At 46.4% G+C, this 26,975-nt stretch overlaps 1 protein-coding gene across 3 annotated transcripts in view; it reads right to left on the reverse strand.

The window, feature by feature from the left end:
- The window catches only part of PDE2A (phosphodiesterase 2A), a 426,878-nt gene that overhangs the window by 331,128 nt on the left and 68,775 nt on the right, over nt 1-26,975 (reverse strand). The window lies entirely within an intron of this gene.

Here is a 26,975-nt window from a genome sequence, read left to right on the forward strand (position 1 = left end):
TCTAATCCTATACTGTGTGATACTGTCTGCTGAGCTGTGTATCTAATCCTATCCTGTGGGATACTGTCTGCTGAGCTGTGTATCTAATCCTATCCTGTGTGATACTGTCTGCTGAGGTGAGTATCTAATCCTATCCTGTGTGATACTGTCTGCTGAGCTGTGTATCTAATCCTATCCTGTGTGATACTGTCTGCTGAGCGTTGTATCTAATCCTATCCTGTCAGATACTGTCTGCTGAGCTGTGTATCTAATCCTATCCTGTGTGATACTGTCTGCTGAGCTGTGTATCTAATCCTCTCCTCTGTGATACTGTCTTCTGAGCTGTGTATCTAATCCTATCCTGTGTGATACTGTCTGCTGAGCTGTGTATCTAATCCTGTCCTGTGTGATACTGTCTGCTGAGCTGTGTATCTAATCCTAACAGGTGGGATACTGTCTGCTGAGCTGTGTATCTAATCCTAACAGGTGGGATACTGTCTGCAGAGATGTGTATCTAATCCTATCCTGTGTGATACTGTCTGCTGAGCTGTGTATCTAATCCTCTCCTGTGTGATACTGTCTTCTGAGCTGTGTATCTAATCCTATCCTGTGTGATACTGTCTGCTGAGCTGTGTATCTAATCCTATCCTGTGTGATACTGTCTGCTGAGCTGTGTATCTAATCCTATCCTGTGTGATACTGTCTGCTGAGCTGTGTATCTAATCCTATCCTGTGTGATACTGTCTGCTGAGCTGTGTATCTAATCCTATCCTGTGTGATACTGTCTGCTGAGCTGTGTATCTAATCCTATCCTGTGTGATACTGTCTGCTGAGCTGTGTATCTAATCCTATCCTGTGTAATACTGTCTGCTGAGCTGTGTACCTAATCCTATCCTGTGTGATACTTCCTGCTGAGCTGTGTATCTAATCCTATCATGTGTGATACTGTCTGCTGAGCTGTGTATCTAATCCTATCCTGTGTGATACTGCCTGCTGTGTTGTGTATCTAATCCTATCATGTGTGATACTGTCTGCTGAGCTGTGTATCTAATCCTATCCTGTGTGATACTGTCTGCTGAGCTGAGTATCTAATCCTATCCTGTGTGATACTGTCTGCTGAGCTGTGTATCTAATCCTATCCTGTGTGATACTGTCTGCTGAGCTGTGTATCTAATCCTCTCCTGTGTGATACTGTCTGCTGAGCTGTGTATCTAATCCTATCCTGTGTGATACTGTCTGCTGAGCTGTGTATCTAATCCTATACTGTGTGATACTGTCTGCTGAGCGTTGTATCTAATCCTATCCTGTCAGATACTGTCTGCTGAGCTGTGTATCTAATCCTATCCTGTGTGATACTGTCTGCTGAGCTATGTATCTAATCCTATCCTGTGTGATACTGTCTGCTGAGCTGTGTATCTAATCCTATCCTGTGTGATACTGTCTGCTGAGCTGTGTATCTAATCCTATCCTGTGTGATACTGTCTACGGAGCTGTGTATCTAATCCTATCCTGTGTGATACTGTCTGCTGATGTAAGCACAGTTCTGCGCCGCACTAAGGGTTAAATCTCCGTACCGCTGCCTCGTCGCCCCCATATCTGCGTCGGCGGGGGTCGCAGAACATATGTTGTCAGGACATCTACCTGCTCATCAGTCCTGAAAATTGGGTCAGTTCCTCGTCATGCGGCCGGTGAAATCCGCAGATCTTGCAATCAGGGTTCAGTGACTTGGAAAGAATTTGGATACAGAACATCAAATTAATTTCTGATGAACATGTGAGGGGCCGCGGCACGACACGGAAAGAGCGGCATCACCCGCGTCCAGCACAGACCGTGCGCAGATGGAGGAGCCTTTACTGAAGCATTCCTCACCCTCCAGGTATGGTCCTCATGTCTCCTACATAGAAGTAAGAGGAGCTGTAACCCTGTAAGACAAAGTCTGCTCCACCTGCGCATCTACAAGTGAACTTTACCTCCACAGGAGAGAATCCTTCATTACTGCACCTCTCCTCAGCTCCCTCCCGCCATTTGGGGGGCAAATTGGTGAATATCACCCCTTTTTACCTGTCTGAGCGATGACAGGAGGGAAAATATGGCGCCATACACCGATGAAAGCATATCGAAGTCGATTCCAAGGGATGATCTGTAGATTTGCTCATCCAGAATTTACTTACTCATGAACAGAATGCCAGTACTGCAGTGAAAACTGACACTAAAATATCTGAGGAGTCTATACTGCTACATGTGTTTCTTTAGATTCCTCACATAACTCGCTGAACTACTCAGTCAAGGACTAACCCTTCGTTCTGTTCCTTTTTAGCTTGCTGTTTAAGGGAATTGAATACTAGACTTACAGTGAAGACTGACACAGACAGAAAGTAGTAAAAAAAAAAACAACAATCTTTATGGAGAGATCTGTGAAAGCTGAGCATGGTGGGACGATTAATCCACCCGGGAAATATGACATCTGTAGAATCTGATTTGCTTGTGTAAATATATCTGCACCCATGTGTTTTACATGTGGCTAATCCTCTAGTCACAGCTGAAGCTGTAACGTGAGACACTTGTATTTGGGGACGGTACAGAGCAGGAGCTATGAGAATGGCGCCACTTTATTGTGAGGCGGCCATGCTGCTGGATTATGCCCCCAGCACTCTATAGGGGTCTACATACACGTTGTATAAGCCTCAGGACCCCCAGCACCCACTCCGCAGATGTCAGAAGAGCGGTCATTCACCTACTGTATCTACAGAACCAAATGCCACACGCTTTTTTATTCTGTGTCAGTCTTTACTGTAAATACACAATCACAGAAGCTCAAGTTAAAAACACCTATTAGATCCTGTAGGAGCCGGACAGCAGAGATAAATGTGAAAGTACATAAAACTAAGATATAACCCACTAATACAGCGCAGATGGAGTGGGATAGGGAAAGGGTTTGGGCTCCAAAACCTTAATGACTCTATTATTCTAACCTCATCCCCTCTACTAAACCTGATATATCACAGTGCCCACCAGTCCAGGGGTTAATGACCACTGAGCAAAGGAATAAAATTATAGTAAGGACCCCGCACCTTGGGCCCTGGTTGTTCTTATCTGTCAGGCTGCACAATGAGGACAGGAAGGAGCTTTCATAGGAAGAGGAAGAAATGAATTATGATGCTCCCGATACACCCAGAGGATAAAGCACTGACACCTCGATCAGCCACAGACGACCACCCCACCACATACCGGTATATTGTCTTCCAAATAAAATGGCACATGTAAGAAAATAACTATAAAAGACAACTACTAAAATATTGCCTCAAACGTAAAATAATATAACTATTATAACACTGCTATAATACTGCCTCCTATGTACAAGAATATAACTACTATAATACTGCCTCCTATGTACAAGAATATAACTACTATAATACTGCCTCCTATGTACAAGAATATAACTACTATAATACTGCCTCCTATCTACAAGACTATAACTACTATAATACTGCTCCTATGTACAAGACTATAACTACTATAATACTGTCTCCTATGTACAAGAATATAACTACTATAATACTGCCTCCTATCTACAAGACTATAACTACTATAATACTGCTCCTATGTACAAGACTATAACTACTATAATACTGTCTCCTATGTACAAGAATATAACTACTATAATACTGCTCCTATGTACAAGAATATAACTACTATAATACTGCTCCTATGTACAAGAATATAACTACTATAATACTGCTCCTATGTACAAGAATATAACTACTATAATACTGCTCCTATGTACAAGAATATAACTACTATAATACTGCTCCTATGTACAAGACTATAACTACTATAATACTGCCTCCTATGTACAAGAATATAACTACTACAATACTGCTCCTATGTACAAGAATATAACTACTATAATACTGCCTCCTATGTACAAGAATATAACTACTATAATACTGCCTACTATGTACAAGAATATAACTACTATAATACTGCCTCCTATGTACAAGAATATAACTACTATAATACTGCTCCTATGTACAGGAATATAACTACTATAATACTGCTCCTATGTACAAGAATATAACTACTATAATACTGCTCCTATGTACAAGAATATAACTACTATAATACTGCCTCCTATGTACAAGAATATAACTACTATAATACTGCCTCCTATGTACAAGAATATATCTACTATAGTACTGCTCCTATGTACAAGAATATAACTACTATAATACTGCTCCTATGTACAAGAATATAACTACTATAATACTGCTCCTATGTACAGGAATATAACTGCTATAATACTGCCTCCTATGTACAAGAATATAACTACTATAATACTGCCTCCTATGTACAAGAATATAACCACTATAATACTGCCTCCTATGTACAAGAATATAACTACTATAATACTGCCTCCTATGTACAAGAATATAACTACTATAATACTGCCTCCTATGTACAAGAATATAACTACTATAATACTGCTCCTATGTACAAGAATATAACTACTATAATACTGCCCCCTATGTACAAGAATATAACTACTATAATACTGCTCCTATGTACAGGAATATAACTACTATAATACTGCCCCCTATGTACAAGAATATAACTACTATAATACTGCCTCCTATGTACAAGAATATAACTACTATAATACTGCTCCTATGTACAGGAATATAACTACTATAATACTGCTCCTATGTACAAGAATATAACTACTATAATACTGCTCCTATGTACAAGGATATAACTACTATAATACTGCTCCTATGTACATGAATATAACTACTATAATACTGCTCCTATGTACAAGAATATAACTACTATAATACTGCTCCTATGTACAAGAATATAACTACTATAATACTGCTCCTATGTACAAGAATATAACTACTATAATACTGCTCCTATGTACAGGAATATAACTACTATAATACTGCTCCTTTGTACAAGAATATAACTACTATAATACTGCTCCTATGTCCAAGAATATAACTACTATAATACTGCCTCCTATGTACAAGAATATAACTACTATAATACTGCCTCCTATGTACAAGAATATAACTACTATAATACTGCTCCTATGTACAAGAATATAACTACTATAATACTGCTCCTATGTACAAGAATATAACTACTATAATACTGCTCCTATGTACAAGAATATAACTACTATAATACTGCCCCCTATGTACAAGAATATAACTACTATAATACTGCCTCCTATGTACAAGAATATAACTACTATAATACTGCTCCTATGTACAAGAATATAACTACTATAATACTGCTCCTATGTACAAGAATATAACTACTATAATACTGCCTCCTATGTACAAGAATATAACTACTATAATACTACCTCCTATGTACAAGAATATAACTACTATAATACTGCCTCCTATGTACAAGAATATAACTACTATAATGCTCCTATGTACAAGAATATAACTACTATAATACTGCTCCTATGTACAAGAATATAACTACTATAATACTGCTCCTTTGTACAAGAATATAACTACTATAATACTGCTCCTTTGTACAAGAATATAACTACTATAATACTGCTCCTATGTACAAGAATATAACTACTATAATACTGCCTCCTATGTACAAGAATATAACTACTATAATACTGCCTCCTATGTACAAGAATATAACTACTATGATACTGCCTCCTATGTACAATAATATAACTACTATAATACTGCTCCTATGTACAAGAATATAACTACTATAGAGGGGGCGGAGCCTAGCCACGCAGCTGAATGGCCGCACGAGCTTGAGCTCCTCCAGCATTCCGGCTCATTTACCCTATAAAAGCCTATATTTTACCTGATTATGGGGAAACCTGGCAAAGAAAAGAACAGAGGAAGCTCAGAGTCTACCCCACTGCGCTCCAGACAGCCTGAGATGGAGAAGTTCCTACGAAAAGCACCGAGAGCTGCCGCGCAGAAAGGCGCCAATATGGCGACGTCTATTGCCCAGGACTCTGACGCAGGAGAGCTATCTGATGCGGGTAGCGGCTCTGATGTTTCAGACAGGAGGCCCAGAGACCCGCCTTTATCAGAACGGACCCTCCGCCGGGTCCTTGAATCGGCCCTTACACCTCTTAAACAAGATCTGGCGGACATCAAAGACGATATGAAGCACCTAGGCCAGAGAGTGGTCACGCTAGAGGGCACGCAGGACGCCATTATAGCCTATCAAGGCAAAGCATCAGAAGTATTGGCCTCCCACAAAGCCCTACTGAATGAGGCCTTCCTAAAACTAGAAGACCAGGAGAACCGGAGTCGCCGGCGCAACATACGCATACGCGGCCTACCTGAGTCGATTGCGACGGAGGCCTTACCGACTGTGGCGCGTGAGCTGTTCTCCAAAATGCTTGGGCCAGACAGAGCGGAGGGGATCGTGGTGGAGCGCATACACAGGGCGCTGCGCCCTAGGCCTAAACCACAAGAGCCACCACGTGACGTAATTTGCGGCCTACTGAGCTATGTAGACACCGCGGCCCTCCTAAAAAGGCAACGAGAGATGGAAGTGTTGGAGTATGAAAATACCCCGATTCAGATGTTCCAGGACATTGCGCCATCCACTCTGACCAAAAGACGTCTCCTCAGACCTCTCCTGGAAATCCTAAGGAAAACCTCGACCCCATTCCGCTGGCTATACCCCTTTGGGTTGGCAATTTCCAGAAATGGCAAGCTACTCACCGTGCGTTCACCTGCAGACCTGGATTCTGTCTGGCGGTCTCTGGACGTTCCTCCGGTGGAAATTCCCTCATGGCTGCCAGCTGACCAAGATGGCGCTCTTCCCACACCACCTCGTGTATCCGCATGGCAGACGGCGTCTACAGGCAAGTCGGATCGCTCGGGCCGCAGCAGGATTGACAGAGATCCCACCTGATTAGAAGCACTTAGAAGCATTCCTTGCTGATATTTCCACCTCCCCAGAAATGGAGATGACTGTTGCTCACCTCTACGATATACAGGTTCTAAAGGCAGACTTAGCCTCTTTACATTTTCTATGTTTTCAGCATTTTTACGGTTTTATTTTTATGGCCTACCTTTTAATTGGGCTTATTATTGTGTCATATCTGAATGTTTTTGCACCTTGTCTATGTCGCTATAGGATACTACCACTAGAGTATTACACTTCGTTCCTCATTGCAGGGTGATGACCGGACGGATTAAGATGCTGGACACTTTTTCTATTTTTGGTCTCTTTTGTTCAGACCACAGGTGCTTTACTTGCCCCCTCGCCAGTCCAATCCTGTCTTGGCTGGTGATAGGTAGAGTGCCTAACCCTCCTCGGACGGGTGTCTTGTCTGAGTCACTCACTTGTCAACTTGACATGTTTAATGTTCTCTTACTCATTTTTTGTTCTTTTGTACTTCCCCTACCTTTTTTCCCTTCTCCTGCTCATATCATCTGTGTGCTCTTCCATACTTCCATGGATGTATTATGCATTTACTCACCTGAATGTATTCAGAAATGTCTTCTATAGTGGTCGCCTCACTAAACGCGCACGGGCTGAACGAGCCATGTAAAAGGTCTCAAACTCTATCTCTCCTTCTGAAAGATAAGGTCTCTGTGGCCTTTTTGCAAGAGACCCATTTCAGAACAGGCAAAGTTCCTAAACTTCCCCCCAAGAAATTTGTCCAGTGGTTTCACAGTACTCATGATTCCACCAGTAGAGGGGTTAGTATAGCTGTGCATAAATGCCTCCCCTTTAAGCACTCAGCTATCTCAGCGGACCCTGAGGGCAGGTACATTTTTGTAAAGGGTTTACTGGGCGAATCTCCAGTGACCTTTGCTAACTTATACGCTCCCAATAAAGGCCAAGTACCATGGCTCGTTCAGACCCTTAATGCGTTGTCCTCCTTCTCTGAGGGCTTACTAGTTTTGGGGGGCGACTTCAATGTTGCCCTGGAGCCAGCGGTGGACACCTCGGCGGGCAGACCCTCAGTATCTTACAGGCTCCTGAGAAGATTAAAAATTTCCCTGAGGAAACTTAAAGTATTAGACGTCTGGCGGGCCCTAAACCCCAATGGCCGAGATTATACTTTTTATTCACATGCTAAACTGTCTTTCCACAGATTGGATTACATTTTCCTGTCCAGTTCTCACGTGCGTAATGTCTCTGGAGCCCGGATAGGTAATATAACATTATCCGACCATGCCCCTGTCATTGTTAATTTTTCCCTGTTTGGACCGCAGAGAAAGGAGCGCTTGTGGCGTCTCAATGATACCCTGATTCTAGACCCCAGACATGCAGATAAAATTAAGGCCTCAATATCTGAATTTTTCACGCTTAATGATACCCCAGAGTCGCCTCCTTCTCCTTCTATACTATGGGAATCCCATAAGGTGGTCCTCAGGGGGGAGCTTATAGCTTTGGGAGCTTTTTTGAAAAAACAAAGGACACTAGCCCTGGACGCCTTATTGGCGAACATAACCCGTTTAGAATCCTCCCATAAGGAATCTCAGGCTATAAGCACCCTAGCAGAACTAACTGAAGCCAGAACAAAACTAAAAAATCTATTGAATGTCACCTCAGCAAAGTTGGTCCTTCGTTCCCGATTTAAGGCCTATGCACATGGGGATAGAGGAAACGGACTGATGTCGGCAATTGCCAAGAAGCAGTTCTCTGACTCCTTTGTTTCCTCTATTAAAGACTCCAAGGGCAAAATACATAAGTCCACTCCAGATGTTGCTAAAGCATTTTGTGCCTTCTATGAGGCCTTATATAATTTGCCACCCCCTAATGGGACTACACCAGGAGATTTATCCGAGGCTACTGACAAATTCTTACAGTCTCTAGATCTTCCCTCTGTATCCCCATTAAAAACTTCCCTCCTGACTAAACCTATTTCAGACTCGGAGGTGCGCAAGGTCCTTATGTCTATCCCATCGGGCAAAAGCCCCGGACCGGATGGATTTTCCATTGCATATTATAAATCCTTTCAGGATGTGTTAATCCCACGTTTCAGGAACTTGTGCAACTACCTTCTGACAGGGGGGTCTCTTGCTCCTCATTCCTTAATGGCGCACATTACTGTCCTCCATAAGGAAAACAAAGATCCAACATGCTGCAGTAACTATAGGCCAATATCTTTACTCAATAATGATGTGAAGTGGTGGGCGAACATTCTGGCTACCAGGCTTCAGGATGTCCTCCCTGACATTGTACATGAGGAACAAGTAGGTTTTGTCCATGGCAGACAGGGGTCGGAGAACACGGTACGGCTTCTACATCTGGTGAATTGGGCCAAGAGATCCTCTAAGCCTTTAGTCCTGGTGAGTACGGATGCGGAAAAAGCCTTCGACAGGGTCAGCTGGCTCTTTATGTCGCGGACCCTGTCGAAGTTTGGCCTCCCGGACCAGTTTATTAATGCTGTTAACACCCTTTATTCGGCCCCCTCTGCCATGGTCAAAGTCAATGGAGCATTGTCCCCACCATTTCGCATCACCAACGGGACAAGACAGGGGTGCCCCCTCTCCCCGGCACTATTTGTATTGGTCATGGAGACCCTTTTGTGTAAAATTAGGTCAGATCCTGCTATTAAAGGCCTTCAGATTGGCCCGCAAACCCATGTTACTGCAGCATTCGCGGATGACCTTTTAGTCATGACCTCCAACCCTGCAGAGGCCTTGCCCAAGTTGTTGAATACTTTTGAGGATTTTGGATTTGTATCCAATTTTAAAATAAATTATGGGAAATCCATGGCACTTAATATTTCATGTCCCCAATCTGTAGTCAATAGTCTAAAACGTGCCACCCCATTTACCTGGGCCTCCAGAGACATTACATTTTTAGGAACACGGGTTTCGGCCAATATTCAAGACCTAGCCTCCCTTAACTATGCTCCACTCCTGCAGGAGGTTCGCACTCACCTACAGAATCTGAAACTCCCTTTTGTTTCGTGGATAGGGAGGAAAAACTATCTGAAAACTTTCATTCTCCCCAAATTTCTTTATTTGCTGCAAGCCATTCCCATATGGCTGCCAAACTCATACTTCTCAGAAGTCCGCCGAGTGTTCACGCGCTTCCTCTGGAATGGTAAGTCTCCACGCATTGCCTATTCTGTCCTTACAAGAGATAAGAAGTTTGGAGGCTTTGGGATGCCTGATGTAAAGTCATATTATACTGCTGTTCAGTTATGTAGATGTATATCTGCCCTGACCCACAAACCTAGCTCCCTTTGCTCACGGCTCGAATCTGTACTACTCACCAGCCAAGATCAGCTCACTCTATGGGGTGTTAGGCCCTTTTCAGCTAATCACTACGCCTCCTCCCCGGTTTGGAAAGGAATGCTAGTAGAATGGTCTAAAATGGTCAAATCCCAGCAGTTTAGCTTTCCCAATCCCTGTATGCCTCTTAAATTGTTACAGAGCTATATCCATCCTTCTGTGTCAAACCCCTCCGGGATTTGGTCAAGGCTCGCTGGTTTGTCCCTGCGGGATGTCCTTCTCCCGGATGGTAGTTTGCAATGGGATTTAATAATGGATCGCCCCGAAATCAAGTCAGCTCCTTTTTTCCACTTAGCAGACTTTAAGAGAGATACTAAGTTATGCGTAGTGAACTTTGCTGGTAATAGCTCCCCTTCCTGGCTTGAAAAGAAAGTCTTGGCCCCTAGGCCTCCTCTTAGGCCATTATCCCAGATGTATAAGGAACTGCTCTCCTCTTTACCTCCAGAGCTCGGTTATGTGACTTCATGGGAGCGAGAGCTTTCTATGATCCTGACGGAACCAGAGAGGGCCTTTGTTTTAGCCCACTCTCATGGCTTCAGTCGCTGTGTAAGAATTCAGGAGAATTCTTTTAAGCTACTAAGTAGATGGTACAAAACTCCTGAATTCTTGCACAAACTTAATCCTGAGGTATCCGAGGTGTGCTGGAGGTGTGGCATGGAAACCGGTTCATTATCACATATCTGGTGGTTCTGCCATAAGATTCAACCGTTTTGGATAGGGTTGTCCCGATACCACTTTTTTAGGACCGAGTACAAGTACCGATACTTTTTTTCAAGTAGTCACCGATACCGAATACCGATACTTTTTTTAAATGTCATGTGACCGTTTTGGGGGATCTGTGGATCTGTGGATGACGCACTGTCATGTGGGGGATCTGTGGATGGCACTGTTATGGGGGACCTGTGGATGGCACTGTTATGGGGGATCTGTGGATGGCACTGTTATGGGGGATCTGTGGATGGCACTGTTATGGGGGATCTGTGGATGGCACTGTTATGGGGGATCTGTGGATGGCACTGTTATGGGGGATCTGTGGATGGCGCTGTTATGGGGATCTGTGGATGGTGCTGTTATGGGGGATCTGTGGATGGCACTGTTATGGGGATCTGTGGATGGCACTGTTATGGGGATCTGTGGATGGCACTGTTATGGGGGATCTGTGGATGGCACTGTTATGGGGGATCTGTGGATGGCACTGTTATGGGGATCTGTGGATGGTGCTGTTATGGGGGATCTGTGGATGGCACTGTTATGGGGATCTGTGGATGGCACTGTTATGGGGATCTGTGGATGGCACTGTTATGGGGATCTGTGGGTGGCACTGTTATGGGGATCTGTGGATGGTACTGCTATGGGGATCTGTGGATGGCACTGTTATGGGGATCTGTGGATGGCACTGTTATGGGGGATCTGTGGATGGCACTGTTATGGGGGATCTGTGGATGGCACTGTTATGGGGATCTGTGGATGGCACTGTTATGGGGGATCTGTGGATGGCACTGTTATGGGGGATCTGTGGATGGCACTGTTATGGGGATCTGTGGATGGTACTGCTATGGGGTGGGATATCTGTGGATGGCATTGTTATGGGGTGGGGGGATCTGAGGATGGCATTGTTATTTGGTGGGGGATCTGTGGATGGAACTGTTATGGGGAGGATCTGTGGATGACACTGCTATATGTCATCCACAGATCCCCCTCATAACAGTGTCCCCCAATACACCGGGCCCCGCCGCTCACCGAAGTATTTATAAACGTGAATCCTTATCCTGTTGTTAAGTTGAACTAACGCTGCCCTCTCCCATGTTCCCCTGTATCCCCACAGCACTTACTTAAGCAGAGCGGACGGCACCAGTAACGTCACTCACTGACGTCGCGCGCCTGCTCCGCCTGCTTCACTCATAAAGTGGGCGGAGCAGACGCGCGACGTCAGTGAGTGACGTTACTGCTGCCGTCTGCTCTGCCTGCTATGGAAGCTTAAGTAAGTGCTATGGGGATACAGGGGGGACATGGGAAAGGGGAACAGGATAAGGATTCACGTTTATAAATACTTCGGTGAGCGGCGGGGCCCGGTGTAAGAGTACAGTGTATCGGGGCGGGGTATCGGCGGCTGAGTACCGCCGAGAAAACTCGGAATCGGTCCCGATACCGATACTAGTATCGGTATCGGGACAACCCTAGTTTTGGAAATTGATAGAATCAATGATTAATAGCGTTTGCAAAACTAAAGTCCTATTAGATGCCAAACTCATCCTACTGTGGTGCCCTAATAGCACGATAACCCCTGCTAAGAATAATCTCCCTACAATGCTGATCACAGCTGCGAGATTACTGGTCCCCCTTTTGTGGAAAACTGATTCCCCACCAAATCTAGATATGTGGACGGACAAGGTAGATCATGTCTACCGCTTTGAGGAACTGGCGCATTGGGAAACAAACTCTCGCCATTGTTTCCTAAAGCTATGGTCCCCATGGAAATCACACAGGAATTTCACATGATAGAGCAGGATTCCCTCACTTCTCTGCCCCCTCCCCCACCTAACCCATTGTCTCCCCCTCCTCCCCCTTTTTTCCTCCTTTTGATGTTTGTTTTATGGTGATGATGATGATGATAATCGCTAGTATTGTCTACTCATGACTTGTACGCTGGATAACTACTGTAACTTTTAATGTTATGATACTGATGTCTTATGTAGGCATGTGGCCTTGTTTTCTTACCTCAATAAAAAGAAATATGGTTAAGAATATAACTACTATAATACTGCTCCTATGTACAAGAATATAACTACTATAATACTTCTCCTATGTACAAGAATATAACTACTATAATACTGCTCCTATGTACAAGAATATAACTACTATAATAATGCTCCTATGTACAAGAATATAACTACTATAATACTGCTCCTATGTGCAAGAATATAACTACTATAATACTGCCTCCTATGTACAAGAATATAACTACTATAATACTGCTACTATGTACAAGAATATAACTACTATAATACTGCTACTATGTACAAGAATATAACTACTATAATACTGCCTCCTATGTACAAGAATATAACTACTATAATACTGCCTCCTATGTACAAGAATATAACTACTATAATACTGCTACTATGTACAAGAATATAACTACTATAATACTGCCTCCTATGTACAAGAATATAACTACTATAATACTGCTCCTATGTACAAGAATATAACTATTATAATACTGCCTCCTATGTACAAGAATATAACTACTATAATACTGCTCCTATGTACAAGAATATAACTACTATAATACTGCTCCTATGTACAAGAATATAACTACTATAATACTGCTCCTATGTACAAGAATATAACTACTATAATACTGCCTCCTATGTACAAGAATATAACTACTATAATACTGCTCCTATATACAAGAATATAACTACTATAATACTGCTCCTATGTACAAGAATATAACTACTATAATACTGCCTCCTATGTACAAGAATATAACTACTATAATACTGCCTCCTATGTACTAGAATATAACTACTATAATACTGCCTCCTATGTACAAGAATATAACTACTATAATACTGCTCCTATGTACAAGAATATAACTACTATAATACTGCTCCTATGTACAAGAATATAACTACTATAATACTGCCTCCTATGTACAAGAATATAACTACCGTAATCAGTTTAGGTATCAGGAGTCATTGGCTTTCAGTACTATGAGGCGATATTTTTACGGTATTATTCGGCCTGCAGATCTCTCTTGGCTTCCGTTTTCACCATTTCTTCTCGCTGGAGTTGATGACAATCATAAATACTAATGACAGATGAGGAAAGATTTGTCCATTACTTTTATGAGGGTTTTCATTATTGCCACCTCTCTGGTTGTAAATCCGCACACTGCCTCTCTCTATTAACCCTATGGATCACTGTGCTACATTCTTTCAATTGACAACTCAGCTCTGCTACATCTGCAGTTGTGAATGTAGTTGAGTAGTGTTACAGACACTGATTCTCAGTTATTGTTATGTGCTGTAGCCGAGTTACTTCCAGTGCTGTAATCATCATTCTGCCATTACTTTAAACTAAATACTGACGGTATGACCTAACAACTGGGCGCAGGGTGGTCATAATGCTCTTCTCTCTGGTTATTGGTGAACATCTGAATTCTAAATGCAGATCTTGATGTGATTAGAGTATAATATACAATGTAACACAATGTAACAGGATCAGTACAGGGTAACTAAAGCAATGCTTTTACAGTGATGTAACATCAGAGGTAGGTTACCATGTAAGATGTTCTAAGCATCCGTTTGGGAGCCAGCATAGCTGTTACAGGGCCCACCGGCTCAGTGGGGCCCCGGCTTCTCAGTCAGCAAATTGCGTGTGGAGGAGCAGGCAACGTCCTTGTGCTGCTCATTGCCGAAGTTTTAGCCAGGCGGCTCTTGGACGTCAAGAAGATCGAGGTATGTACAGTGAGGTCTGGGGGTTTAGGGATCGGGTTTGGGGTCTGATAATTAAGGGGTCTCATAATTTAAGGCCCCTTTCACACGGGTGAGTTTTCCGCGCGGGTGTAATGCGTGAGGTGAACGTATTGCACCCGCACTGAATCCGGACCCATTCACTTCTATGGGGCTGTGCACATGAGCGGTGATTTTCACGCATCACTTGTGCGTTGCGTGAAAATCGCAGCATGCTCTATATTCTGCGTTTTCCACGCAACGGAGGCCCCATAGAAGTGAATGGGGCTGCGTGAAAATCGCAAGCAAGTGCGGATGCGGTGCGATTTTCACGCATGGTTGCTAGGAGTTGATCGGGATGGAGACCTGATCATTATTATTTTCCCTTATAACATGGTAAATACAACAAGTAAATTAGGGATGGAGGGGTTAAAAAAAAAAAATAATAATAATAATTAAACTCACCTCATCCACTTATTCGCGCAGCCCGGCTTGTCTTCTTTCTTCTTCTTTGAGGACCTGGGAGGAAAAGGACCTTTGGTGACATCACTACGCTCATCACATGGTCTATCACCATGGTAATTGACCATGTGATAGACCATGTGATGAGCGCAGTGATCCTCCCAGGTCCTCAAAGAAGAAGAAAGAAGACAAGCCGGGCTGCGCGAACAAGTGGATGAGGTGAGTTTAATTTTTTTATTTTTATTTTTAACCCCTCCATCCCTAATTTACTTCGCATTCTGTATTAGGAATGCTATTATTTTCCCTTCTAACCATGTTATAAGGGAAAATAATAAAATCTACACAACACCGATCCCAAACCCGAACTTCTGTGAAGAAGTCCGGGTTCGGGTCTGGGTACCAAACATGCCGATTGTTCTCACGGGCGTGCAAAATGCATTTAAACGCTTTGCACTCGCGCTGAAGAATCGCGCATGTTCCCGGAACGCACCCGCATCTTTTCCCGCAACGCACCCGCAATGCCCGTGTGAAACAGCCTAAGGGTTTGGTCTGGGGTCCAATAATTTAGACGTCTAGTTTGTTGTCTGATAATTTAGGTGTCTGGTCTGTGGTCCGATAATTAAGGGGTCTGGTTTGGTGTCCGATACTTCAGGGGTTTGGTCTGGGGTCTCATAATTTAGGGGTTTGGTCTGGGGTCTGATAATTAAGGAGTCTGGGGTCTCATAATTTAGGGGTTTGGTCTGGGGTCTGATAACTAAGGCATGTGGATGAGGGCCTGCCCTGGTCTGATCTGCTAATTTAGGAGTCTGGGGCCTGGTTGATAACTTGCCTCATCTTTGACACATTGCTGGTAAATGTTCATGCTTTAGGGGCCCCACCGAATTCATACATTTGCTACGGGGCCCAGCTCTTTTCTAGTTCTAGGCTACGGCGGAGTTTTCCCCCAAGTTGTTATAAAGTTTAGATAAAGTCCTCGGAGCCGCTTGCTCTGGGTTCCGCCGGCTCTGGCAGCTCCTGCCACTTCCAAGAGGCCGTATAAATAAGAGGAGGCTCCCGGCCGTGTCAAGGACGCTTCCTGTTGATGTCCCATTGTTAAATACCACAAGCAGAGCCATGGAAATATCCGCCATCCGCTTCCCTCTGTCCGCAGCTCCAGCGAGACCAGCACAACCGTCCGCCGACTCCGCGGAGCGCAGGAAATGGCAGCCACCAGAGCAGATCGCCTGCGCCATGACCTTGAACCGAAGAAAGGCAAGAAAGTGGCAGCGCGGAGAATAATTGCAGGAAGCGGGCGATTCACACTTACACTTTTGTGTGCAAGAAAATAGAGTTCACGTATGAAAGCGACGGCGGACGCGGAAAGGCGATTTGTATCTGCAAGTTTCCAGGCCCAGCAGCAGGAGCTCCGTGAGTGCTAATGTTTGGTTTCCGTGGAGACGGAAAATCAGATGGGCGCCAAAGAAAAGCGAAACATCCTATCGCAGGCGTTCATCTCACCATTTATAGTAACTTTCTACACCCCCAAAACACACAGGAACTGTAGCTCTGTTCATCCAGAGCTCCCTTGTTCATGAATAGAATGCCAGAAAGGCAGTGAAGACTGACACTAACCCGATAGCGTCTATATTCACTATATGTATTACACGTGTGTGTGTATAAATAAATATATATATATATATATATATATTGTGGCTGGTCAGTACACTGCCTGCATCAGCCTATAGAAGCCTACCCTGCATAAATACTCTGTGCTGCTGTTGCCTGTGAATAGTAGTCAGATAAGCAGATATGAAGGAACAGGTGAGCTGTGAACAGTGTAATCCTTTCCCCTGGGTTTTCTCAGTTTATTGTGAATACACTCCTTGACTTCTCTGCTTGCTGTCAGTGAATAGAAACCTTCTTGTTTACATCGTGACCTAGCCCTGCTTGTACACAGAAGACAGAAGGAGCCCTTTGATAATGGCACATCCTGCTCGCCTGACATCTTAGAAGGTCATGGAGCAGTGGTGCTGGATTCGGGAAGGGGGGGCTGTAATATGCTGACGGCTCCCTCCCAGGTCTCAGCCCCGGCGTCTTCTATGGCCACTTACTTCGTCTGCACTCACTGAGAGGCGATGAGAGGAGGAATTGCCAATTGACGTACCTAATCCCTGACAAAACCAAAGTGGCGTGTCCTGAGGATGACTGGCGGGGGCTGTGTGCCCAGACGCTCGCCAGGAAACTGTGTGCCAGCAAAGCCTGAGTCATATCTTTTACTTGGAAAGCTGGGTGACAACCACTAAAGCTGACACCACACCTGGTCAGGCACCCAGCTTTCCCTGGTCCCTGAATGGCAATCCATCTAGTTATTCAGTCCCTGCTGCTACAATGGTGGCAATACTTCTTGCAACCCAACTTTCCCAACAGCAAATCCATCTAGGCATCACGATAATTAATCAGACTCGTCCCTGGGGAAGCTGGGTGCAAGCAGTAATGGTGGCCATAACCCATCTTTCCAAAAATTCATATCTACTTTCCCATCTATGTGTGAGATTTGCTTTTCAGACACCAGATTACAGGGACTTATTGCAAAAGAGGGAGGATTTAGCTCCCTGCAGGGGTGGGGACTGTGTAAGCTCCTCCCCCGCAGAGCACAAAAGATGCTTTTTACATTGTATCTACTTGTGTTATTTACACCATAGCTAAAAGACGTGTCACAACATAAAGCTAAAAAATACTGAAAACTAGGCACCCTAAAATCTATTGCTAGGGTTTCCACACCGATCACGAGAACGGGGGTCCTATGCCCCCGAATGGATGGACCACCATGTCTGTGTATAAATGAATGCTCCATTTAAATGGGGGCATGGGGGTCCATGTTCTCGTGATCATTAAGGTCCCAGTGGTCAGACCGCCACCGATCAGATACTTGTACTTCATCCCTGGGATAGGGGATAGGTTTGTATCCTGGGACACTCCTTTAAGGAATAATTTATATGAACCCCAAAATGCTTAAAATGATTCACAATGTGTTGTGGTCGTTAACGGGTTAATGGGATTAATTCAGATTTCTTCCCCCTTAGATTTCGACTCGTTTTTTCATAAGGAAACATCATTCCCGAAAAACCTCTGATACCTCCGAGCATCTGCATCTGTCAATCTGGTTTTACACATCAAAGCGCAGAATCTCGGCTCCCAGACTACGGAAACGCCGCTGTACCGCTGTAATACAGTCTAGGGGGCGGGGGGGCTGTAACCCAGCTTTCCCGGAGTATCTGCCTAGTTACACAATGATATCTTCTCAGCCTTACTGCTGGGTAACTGGGCAGATTTACCATTCAGGACTCTGGGAAAGCTGGGTCACAACTTGTGTGGGAGGGTCATGGATCAGACCAGCAGGGGGATAGTTCATGGATAGATGGAGTAGAGCGATGCTCTGCAGATCCTGCCCCTACACTGTAAGTTAATTAATGCTCTGTCTCCGCATGCTGGCAGCCTGGGCATTGGGAGAATTCATGATAATGCCAGTCTCACCCACTCAGATGCTCAGTTTTTCTAAAAACAGACAGTGAGAGATAGGTCTAAATCAGGAGCCGTTGTTTACCAGGTGGAGGAGAGCTGGCAGCGGCTGCACCAGTGTGTAACAGAATACTATGCGTCTACGGCAGTGCTGACATGGAGACCTGATCACATCACGGTGCTGACAAGGAGACCTGGTGACATCACAGTGCTGACATGGAGACCTGATGACATCACAGTGCTGACATGGAGACCTGGTGACATCACAGTGCTGACATGGAGACCTGATGACATCACAGTGCTGACATGGAGACCTGGTGAGATCACGGTGCTGACATGGAGACCTAGTGACATCATAGTGCTGACATGGAGACCTGGTGACATCACGGTGCTGACATGGAGACCTGGTGACATCACGGTGCTGACATGGAGACCTGGTGACATCACGGTGCTGACATGGAGACCTGGTGACATCACAGTGCTGACATGGAGACCTGGTGAGATCACGGTGCTGACATGGAGACCTGGTGACATCACAGTGCTGACATGGAGACCTGGTGACATCACAGTGCTGACATGGAGACCTGATGACATCACAGTGCTGACATGGAGACCTGGTGACATCACAGTGCTGACATGGAGACCTGATCACATCACGGTGCTGACAAAGAGACCTGGTGACATCACAGTGCTGACATGGAGACCTAGTGACATCATAGTGCTGACATGGAGACCTGGTGACATCACAGTGCTGACATGGAGACCTAGTGACATCATAGTGCTGACATGGAGACCTGGTGACATCACAGTGCTGACATGGAGACCTAGTGACATCACAGTACTGACATGGAGACCTAGTGACATCACAGTACTGACATGGAGACCTAGTGACATCACAGTGCTGACATGGAGACCTGGTGACATCATAGTGCTGACATGGAAAACCTAGTGACATCACAGTGCTGACATGAAGACCTGGTGACATCACAGTGCTGACATGGAGATCTGGTGACATCACAGTGCTGACATGGAGACCTAGTGACATCACAGTGCTGACATGGAGACCTGGTGACATCACAGTGCTGACATGGAGACCTAGTGACATCATAGTGCTGACATGGAGACTTGGTAACATCACAGTGCTGACATGGAGACCTGGTGACATCACAGTGCTGACATGGAGACCTGGTGACATCACAGTGCTGACATGGAGACCTAGTGACATCATAGTGCTGACATGGAGACTTGGTAACGTCACAGTGCTGACATGGTAACATCATAGTGCCGCCATAGAGACATCATGACATGGTTAATATATCACAGCACCAACAAGATGCCATGACAGTGCTAATATGGTGACATCACAATGTTGACATTATGACTTCACAGTCCTCACCCATAGACCTACCAATTAACCCTTGCATTAAGCTTGGATGTGGATGTTCCATTAGGATAATATCCTTTCCTAGAGCACAGATTCCCTCCACTGAACGGGCATGTGTGCAGGGGCAGCCCTGATGTGTGCATGGGCTGCCCTGATGTGTGCATGGTCTGCCCTGATGTGTGCAGGGGCTGCCCTGATGTGTGCAGGGGCTGCCCTGATGTGTGCAGGGGCAGCCCTGATGTGTGCATGGGCTGCCCTGATGTGTGCATGGTCTGCCCTGATGTGTGCAGGGGCTGCCCTGATGTGTGCATGGGCTGCACTGATGTGTGCAGGGGCTGCACTGATGTGTGCAGGGGCTGCACTGATGTGTGCATGGGCTGCCCTGATGTGTGCATGGGCTGCCCTGATGTGTGCATGGTCTGCCCTGATGTGTGCAGGGGCTGCCCTGATGTGTGCAGGGGCAGCCCTGATGTGTGCAGGGGCAGCCCTGATGTGTGCATGGGCTGCCCTGATGTGTGCATGGGCTGCACTGATGTGTGCAGGGGCTGCACTGATGTGTGCAGGGGCAGCCCTGATGTGTGCATGGGCTGCCCTGATGTGTGCATGGTCTGCCCTGATGTGTGCAGGGGCTGCACTGATGTGTGCATGGTCTGCCCTGATGTGTGCATGGTCTGCCCTGATGTGTGCATGGTCTGCCCTGATGTGTGCAGGGGCTGCCCTGATGTGTGCAGGGGCAGCCCTGATGTGTGCAGGGGCTGCACTGATGTGTGCAGGGGCCCATCACCTCTCCTGACACACCTCAGTCAAAAATGAATCCCTAATAAGATGACAATTCAGGAGCAACTATTCTTATGACTTCAAGTGGCACCATTCCTCTATTATTCCTACTAGAAGTTAAGAAGCAAAGATACAACTAGGTGTCACCAGCTGGGGGCGTGCCCTTGGCACCACTGAATGGACAATCTGTCAGACTGGACACACCCCTAACTGATAACACCCATCTAGCCCTTTATTCAAAATGGGATTAACCCTTTGATCATCCGCAGGGCTAACTGAAAATTACCAGAGATGGCCTGTCCAGTATGCTTTCTACAAAAATTTGGTTTGTTTTTCACCACGTTCAAGAACTCTGCTTTCTGTCACTGAATGAAGCATTTTGCTCACAAGCTACTTGACCCCACGTCTATTGCCTGCTGTGAATCTAACAATCAGTATATATCACTGGCAGCAGAGATCCGCACAACGTGACTGCGACAACGACCTCACTTTACTTGCAGGATAAATAATTATAAAGTTTACGACAGGGCAGTTTTATATGGACGACGGGCACATCCTGTATCCAAATCACCCCCTCTCCTATTATATCAGAGGAAAGAACTTTACAGTCCTATAAAAACTGCACATAAAATCCATCAACATCTGTTCGCGAGTCACTACTAACACTACAGGCTCCGTATCACTGCAGATTGCAAGCTCAGCGGTTCTGTAATCACTAGAGTCATCCTGAGCATGGAACAGGGAGCAATGTACCCCACTTCTGATCACCATCCCATGACTTATTTAAACCACAAGTAACATGCTGTATTATACTCAAGAGCTGCACTCACTATTCTGCTGGTGCAGTCACTGTGTACATACATTACTTATCCTGTACTGATCCTGAGTTACATCCTGTATTATACTCCAGAGCTGCACTCACTATTCTGCTGGTGCAGTCACTGTGTACATACATTACTTATCCTGTACCGATCCTGAGTTACATCCTGTATTATACTCCAGAGCTGAACTCACTATTCTGCTGGTGCAATCACTGTGTACATACATTACTTATCCTGTACTGATCCTGAGTTACATCCTGCATTATACTCCAGAGCTACACTCACTATTCTGCTGGTGCAGTCACTGTGTACATACATTACATTACTTATCCTGTACTGATCCTGAGTTCCATCCTGTATTATACTCCAGAGCTGCACTCACTATTCTGCTGGTGCAGTCACTGTGTACATACATTACTTATCCTGTACTGATCCTGAGTTACATCCTGTATTATACTCCAGAGCTGAACTCACTATTCTGCTGGTGCAGTCACTGTGTACATACATTACTTATCCTGTACTGATCCTGAGTTCCATCCTGTATTATACTCCAGAGCTGCACTCACTATTCTGCTGGTGGAGTCACAGTGTACATACAATACTTATCCTGTACCGATCCTGATTTACATCCTGTATTATACTCCAGAGCTGAACTCAATATTCTGCTGGTGCAGTCACTGTGTACATACATTACATTACTTATCCTGTACTGATCCTGAGTTATACCCAGTATTATACTCCAGAGCTGCACTCACTATTCTGCTGGTGCAATCACTGTGTACATACATTACTTATCCCATACTGATCCTGAGTTACATCCTGTATTATACACCAGAGCTGCACTCACTATTCTGCTGGTGCAGTCTCTGTCTACATACATTACTTATCCTGTACTGATCCTGAGTTACATCCTGTATTATACTCCAGAGCTGCACTCACTATTCTGCTGGTGGAGTCACTGTGTACATACATTACTTATCCTGTACTGATCCTGAGTTACATCCTGTATTATACTCCAGAGCTGCACTCACTATTCTGCTGGTGCAGTCACTGTGTACATACATTACTTATCCTGTACTAATCCTGAGTTACATCCTGTATTATACTCCAGAGCTGCACTCACTATTCTGCTGGTGCAGTCACTGTGTACATACATTACTTATCCTGTACTGATCCTGAGTTACATCCTGTATTATACTCCAGAGCTGCACTCACTATTCTGCTGGTGCAGTCATTGTGTACATACATTACTTATCCTGTACTGATCCTGAGTTACATCCTGTATTATACTCCAGAGCTGCACTCACTATTCTGCGGGTGCAGTCACTGTGTACATACATTACTTATCCTGTACTGATCCTGAGTTACATCCTGTATTATACTCCAGAGCTGCACTCACTATTCTGCTGGTGGAGTCAGTGAATATTTCCCATGTGCGGTTCTAGTACCACAGCTGGCGGCTCTGCAGTCTGGATACATCAATGCTGATAAGGTGGTTATACCAGCATACTAAAGCATTGGGGGTTGAACACTTTTGCAAAGAGTGTATTTCCCATTTTATCCATGTTTCAGCCCTCTAGCGATGTACCCAGCATTTCTGCCCTGTGCCAGTGTTCATCTGTGGGTGTGCAGACCCCTCGGGCCTGTGCTCTCATTATAGAGCGGTGACAGTGCCTGCTCCATACCAGCCACGCATATTCTCATTTTAATCACACTTGATAACTTAATTGGCTGGTGGCAGCGCGCCCATCGGGCGAAATGCGGGGGATCTCGAGTCACAGACTTGTCGCAGCACCTGGCAGGAGTCTGCAAAAACTGGCAGCGCCAGGCATGCCCCTCCTGGTACCTCTTATCTACTCTGCTGGACACAGTGTGACATTTTCTAAAGGGTAAATCAGCCGCACAGGAAACATGGGATGAAGGGAATGTGCAGGGCACTAATGTGTCTGATACCATTAACCCCCGAGCAACCAAATGTCAATCTGTGGCAAAAAAGTGAGGAAGAAGCAGCACAGTACCACTTCTCCTGTCCTGTATACTGGGTGTAATCCTCAGTATCTGCTCTTATTCTGTATATATATATATACACTGCGCAGTACCACTTCTCCTGTCCTGTATACTGGGTGTAATCCTCAGTATCTGCTCTTACTCTGTATATATATATACACTGCGCAGTACCACTTCTCCTGTCCTGTATACTGGGTGTAATCCTCAGTATCTGCTCTTATTCTGTATATATACACTGCACAGTACCACTTCTCCTGTCCTGTATACTGGGTGTAATCCTCAGTATCTGCTCTTATTCTGTATATATATACACTGCACAGTACCACTTCTCCAGTCCTGTATACTGGGTGTAATCCTCAGTATCTGCTCTTATTCTGTATATATATACACTGCACAGTACCACTTCTCCTGTCCTGTATACTGGGTGTAATCCTCAGTATCTGCTCTTATTCTGTATATATATACACTGCACAGTACCACTTCTCCTGTGCTGTATACTGGGTGTAATCCTCAGTATCTGCTCTTATTCTGTATATATGGACACTGCACAGTACCACTTCTCCTGTCCTGTATACTGGGTGTAATCCTCAGTATCTGCTCTTATTCTGTATATATATACACTGCACAGTACCACTTCTCCTGTCCTGTATACCGGGTGTAATCCTCAGTGTGCAGGAGTCAGTGGACGGGTGTGGTCGTGTGTGCAGGAGTCAGTGGACGGGTGTGGTCGTGTTTGGAGGAGCTCCTGCTGATTGTCCAGCCGCTACCAGGGATTTTTCCATCTATCCCAGCCCAGGCCCTGCCTCTCTCTCCCCAGGGAGGTGGTGGGGTCCTGGGCAATGAAGCGACTGAAGACCCAGGATCCTACTTCCCGGGGTAGGCCGGCGGGAGGTAGGGGAGGTGAGCTACCGGCCTCAGTTCCATCTCCCGCCTCGGGGGTCAGAAGATCCAGCAGGAGTCGTGGTGCAGCGGCCCCTGCAGCCCCCGGAGGTGAAGCCGTGTCCATCGCCGGCAGTTCCAGGAGGGCGGACAGTAGCCCTCCAAGAGGTACGCGGAGTGCTCCTGGGGATGGGACGGTTCCGGTTGAGGCTGACTGGGGCAACATGAAGCCCCAGGAACTAATCGCCGTTTACAGCTCCCGGATCACGGCCTACCTCCGGGAGTACGAGGAAGCGAATAGGACCCTCAAGAAGGTGAGGGAGAACCTGAAGCTTGAGAGGGGGAAGGTGGACAAAGCGGAAAGAAAAAAAAGGCCAGAAATATCAAGAAAAATAAAAATCTTAAAAGAAGTGATTAAAGAGCTGCAGGAAAGAATGGGGGCCATTCTGGATAACAGTGGTCCCTTCAAGGAAAAACTCATGAACGATCAAAGGTTTAATGAAATGGCTGGAAACCAAAAGCAGCAGGAAGATGACTCCTCTAGTGAGGAGGAAGAGTCGGACATGGGGGGGCAGCCTGTGGAAACTGGCATCACCGCAGAGCAGGTATGCCTGCCCCCCACTAGCTCTGACGAAGAAGGCGGGTACAGTGAGAACAGCGGAGTTGGGGGGCAGCTTATGGCCGAGATACGCCACCTGGAGTCCCCCAAAATTCGTGAGGACATTTGCTTTGGTGACGAATTGCCTGAAGATGAGCCGATGGGAAAAAAGAGAAAGGCAAAGACATTAAAGCCAGAGGTGAGGTATGTCTATGTGACCCACCCTGCGTGCCCTGGGCCAGCTGAAAAGCCAGCTCAGGGCACGAACCCCACCATCCTCCCTGGCCCGGTCTCTGCTGTGGGATCGGTGCGTAGGAGTGGGGAGAAAGACGTGGCAAAGATGGCGCAGGACGCCGTCCCTGTTTGCGGTAACAGGGGCGGTGAGGAAAAGCTGGAGGGGCCAGACAGGAAGGCTCCCGGGACGGGCGGCGAGGGGGACATGGTTGGTGGTCGGATGGCTCCGCCCGCCTCTGCTGGGGCACTGGACAAGTGCCGGGTGGAGGTGCGGCGGGGCGGTGTGGCTGCCACTGACCCCCTTGCAGAGGTTGTTGCCGGGATCCCTGTCCTGGGGTCTGCCTCCTCTGCCCCGGTCTGCTTCGCCGCTCCCGTGCGCCCTGCAGCCCCCCCTGCCGGTTTTGGCATGGCGGTGGGGGACGGGGGGGCGGGGGTGGTGGGGACGGCTGTGGGTGGAGGGGGTGGGACCGCGGGTACAGCGGTGTCCCGATCCGGAGTTGCAGGGGGAGGGTGCGAGGTGGCTGCCTCCGCCCCTCCCAGGTTGTATGCCCAAATCCCTGCCGGGGTTCCGGTCTCCTCTGCCCCGGTCTGCTCCACCTCAGTCCCTTCCGCTGGTATTGTCGTGGCGGCGGGGAGTGGAGGCGCAGTGGGAGTGGTCAGGGGTGGAGGGGGTGGGGCTTCGGATGTCCAGAAAAGAGCTCAGAGCAGTGTGTGTGTAGGCAGAGAGGGAGGGGGCGGTCCTGATGAGAGTGTGGTGTGCACCGCCCCTCCCTCCTGCACTGTCCGTCAAGTGGATAAGGCCGGTGTGGCTGGGACCAGTGGTTCTACAGCCCGCCGGCCCGAAAAATCAGGAAAGACTGAAAAATCAGAAAAGACTGTTAAAAATGTGTCCAGCAAGGAGATGCTGGACAAAACAAATAATGTGACCTCGGTCCCCTCTGGCCCAGCAGTGTGTGTGGGGGGAGGGGAGAGTGTGGTAGTGGCCACTGAAGAAGTGGTCACTTGTGTAAATACAGTTTTTGTTAGTGGTGTTGGTGTTGCCCTGGGCCCTGATGGAGGGGTGAATGTTGGAGGTCGGCCGCCCACTGTACAAGTGGCCGGTGCGCCTCATGTAGCCCCTTCAGAGGGGTCTGGAGTGGCACCTGCTGTAGATAGGTCTGGGGGGGATGGGGGTGGGCCCAGTCCGGCTGCCCCTCCTGCGTTGGTTGCGCCTGGCAGAAGTTATGCTGGTGTGGTTGCCGGCGCAGGGGGGGAGGGGCGGTCCCCATTGTCCTCCCCATTACCAATGTCTGGTGACGGTAACTTGCAGCGGCAACTTCTAGAGGCTCTTAGGAGAGGGGAGAATTCCATTACAGTAGGGGGGCAGCAGGTGGATCTATCCTTCTGGATAGACAGGCATGGCCTGCGTGCCTTCCGAGAGCAAGGCGGGGGCGAGACCACCTGGTCCTCACCCACAACCGGCCCCGGGTCAACCAGGCGGAATGTTGTCTGTCTGAAGTGGAGAGGCAATGAAGCGTGTCCTACTAGGAAGAGGGTGGCAGAGCTTCTCTTTCGGATGGGCATCAGGGCATGTGACATCTTTGCCCTGATACATCCGTATGGCACCCGGGAGTTTGA

The sequence above is a fragment of the Bufo bufo genome, chromosome 3 (genome assembly GCF_905171765.1).
Source record: "Bufo bufo chromosome 3, aBufBuf1.1, whole genome shotgun sequence".
NCBI lineage: Eukaryota > Metazoa > Chordata > Amphibia > Anura > Bufonidae > Bufo > Bufo bufo.